This window comes from Belonocnema kinseyi, chromosome 10 (assembly GCF_010883055.1).
Source record: "Belonocnema kinseyi isolate 2016_QV_RU_SX_M_011 chromosome 10, B_treatae_v1, whole genome shotgun sequence".
Lineage (NCBI taxonomy): Eukaryota > Metazoa > Arthropoda > Insecta > Hymenoptera > Cynipidae > Belonocnema > Belonocnema kinseyi.
Window position 1 is genome coordinate 97773625 of NC_046666.1, and position 3024 is coordinate 97776648.

The 3024-nt window shown below is 33.1% G+C and overlaps 1 protein-coding gene across 3 annotated transcripts in view; it reads left to right on the forward strand.

The window, feature by feature from the left end:
* LOC117181681 overlaps nt 1-3024 on the forward strand; it is a 319825-nt gene that overhangs the window by 208023 nt on the left and 108778 nt on the right. The window contains exon 1 of one of the 3 annotated variants that reach the window (XM_033374595.1): nt 989-1007. The exons of the other annotated variants lie outside the window; for them this stretch is intronic. The gene's annotated coding sequence lies outside the window, so the exon portion shown is untranslated. Of the gene's footprint in view, nt 1-988; nt 1008-3024 lie in introns of those variants that run through there. 3 annotated transcript variants of the gene reach the window in all.

Below are 3024 nucleotides of genomic sequence, written 5' to 3' on the forward strand. Positions count from 1 at the left end.
AAATACCGACTGAATAAGTGGAGTTTGCCGAATGCGGCGATTTATTGAAAAAAATATCTCGTCCGTGGATAGATATTTTTGGCTACGATCTAGCTTAAAATAAGCTTCTCGATTCACCGGTTTCATCTTAAGATTTGAACGGCCAATACAAATTATTAATGAATGAATCAAAAGCGTCGGAATAACTACGATCTTAATGAGTTTCAATACTGGAAACTCGTATATATAATAATATATAATACAATAATACGTTTCCACGATTTTAGGAAGCAAAAATGGTTTGAACAAATAAAAATTGTTTATAAATGACCAAATATGTTAAGCAACAAGTTTTAATCTCAGTGTTCTTCAAAATTTTATAATTTATCCCGATAGATAAAATCTTTTCACAATTTGAATGAAGAACGAAATTTTTCAGACAAATGATGATTGTTGGAACATTTGAAAATTATTTGAAAATACAATTATATATTTTCATGATTTTGGGAACAGAAAAATGTTTAAGAAATGACTAAATGTGTTAAAAATGAAGTTGTGCTCTTAGTCATATTTCATGATTTTTCATGATCTATCACATTAATCACAGAAAGTCGAAGATTTACATTTTATTGAGGTTTTATCATTTTTCTAATAAGAAGTTTAAACAATATAAACTGTAGAAGTTGCAGTGAGCGGACGTTTTTCAATCTTCTTTTAAGCTAGATTTCAGCCTAAAATCTGTATCTACAGCCGAGATATTTATTTTGTGCATTTTTAACTCTACTAATTAAAATTATGTAAGAAAGTCAAACTGACTTCGCTTTACAAGTATAACGTTGAAAAGTGTTTCTGTCTTTAGCTCAACATTCTGTACAGAAGCGGAGGAGCTTACTTTTCTAGGTGGGGACCGAACCATAGAATTATACACTGGAGTCTCGTAGGAAAAGTTCCCGTTATAGAGGACAAGGTGGTCCAAGGGGGCGAGAGAGTGCCGCTGCTGGTCAGCGGAGCAACCCAACAACGTTGGCGTAAGTCATTTTCAATCAGTGGCGAAAATTTCACAGGACAATCGCTTCAGTTCGTTTTCACTCAATCAGTGTTTAGGTCATGTGTTGCCCAACCAGGTGTAATCGGGCATTACGAAAATGCCGAAGGAAATTAAGAGGAGGCGTTTATCCTTTGAAGAGACATATAAGTTTTTAGAGGAAGTGAAATCCGGTGCCTCAAAGCAGTCTATTTGGCAGAATTCATTTTTTGACCAGTAAATTTACAAATCTTTAGAAGAAAAATCTATCCAAGTTCGATTTTAACAGCTTTTAAAATAATGAGTTGAATTGTTATCTTTTTCAATTACGATACCATTCACTTTAAGCTGATATTTTTAATTGAAAGAATTTCAAAATACAGACTTGAAGTCATGAACAATTACAAATTAAAAGCGTTTGAAGTGGAAAATTTTTGATAAAAAACATTTATTTTTCACCATTTATTGCTTATTAAAATACATAGCATTCTTGAAAATACTCCAAAAATAATTTTAAATTGGATAAAATTAAAACAACTTTCAGATTTCTCAAGATTTGGAAATACAAATTTAGAGCTTTCCAAGGTTCATTAATTCGTTCTTGAATTTAGAGCATTGAAAATGATAAAGTGGATTTATATTTTTGGAACTGAATTTGAATCTTTGAATTCTATAATATATAAAAGTTAAAAATTCTAAATTTGCAGATTATCTCCATTTTACTTTAAATTATTTAACGGGAAAGTGTTTCTACTTTCAGTTTTATACCTGTACATTTTTAATTGAAATAGATTAATTAAATTTCAGATTCAAAAATGTTTAGACACTTATTTTAAGTAAAAAAATAAAGCAAGAATTTGTTAAATAAATGAGTCTAGAAAATTATTGACTTCACAAAATAAACGGGTAATTAAATGAGTCTCTGAAAATTATTAATTCCACAAAATAGTCAATTTAACATCGTCAATCTGAATAGATTTTCCGAGATTTCAATTTAAAAAGGCCGTCGATTTGCCGAGTTAGATCTTTCCATTTTCCCAAGATAGAAATAATAATTTTCTTCTATTTAAATCAAAAAGCTGTGAATTAATTAGAAATTTTTGAAAATTAAGCCTTGAAAAATACCGAGTAACACATTTACAATGGAATGCCGAATTTTTGAAACAAGAAATTATACAAGGCAGTCTAATAAGTACCTGAAAATTCTAAGAGATGGCATTAGTATTCACTAATGTGAACCATTTTCGTCGAGCTTGATCCTTCAAATGACGCCTGTCAAAACTTCAGCCATTTATGTTTACGCATTTACAAGTTACAGCACTGAGACGCGACTAACCTCCTAGTTTTTTTAATATGGAAAAATCTGAGTTTTGAGTTTTGATCAAACACTACTATCTTCGCAAGAAAACGATATCCGAGAAGAAGGCCAAGCTGGATAAGTATTACCCGGACTCTGCACCGTCGATTGGAACGATTCATAAGTGGTTTACCGAGTTTCGTTGTGGCCGTACGAGCACAGTTGATGCTGAACGATCTGGGCGCCCAAAAGAGGACACTACTCCAGAAAATGTCGAAAAAAACCATGATATGATGTTGAATGATCCCAAAGTGAAATTGAGAGAGGTAGCTAATGCTGGAGGCATATCATTGGAACGTGTGGGCAATATCGTGCATTCAGTTTTGGGCATGAAGAAGCTCTGCGCGCGATCGGTGCCGCGTTTGCTCACAGTGAACCAAAAACGAATTCGTGTGACAACTTCCCAGCAGAATTTGGCATTATTTTCGCGCAAGTCGACCGAGTTTTGCGCCGTTTCATAACCATAGATGAAACCTGTATCCACTTCTACACTTCTGAGTCAACGCAACAGGCAAAACAGTGGGTTTCACCGCAGAGCATAATCTAAGCAAATTTCAGAACTGCACGGCCCAGCCTTTACACGAAAATTAAAAAAAAAAAAAAAAGGAAATCATTCGCTCGAGAAATCACTTTTGAAAAGAAAACATCTTTCTCTACTCTCATA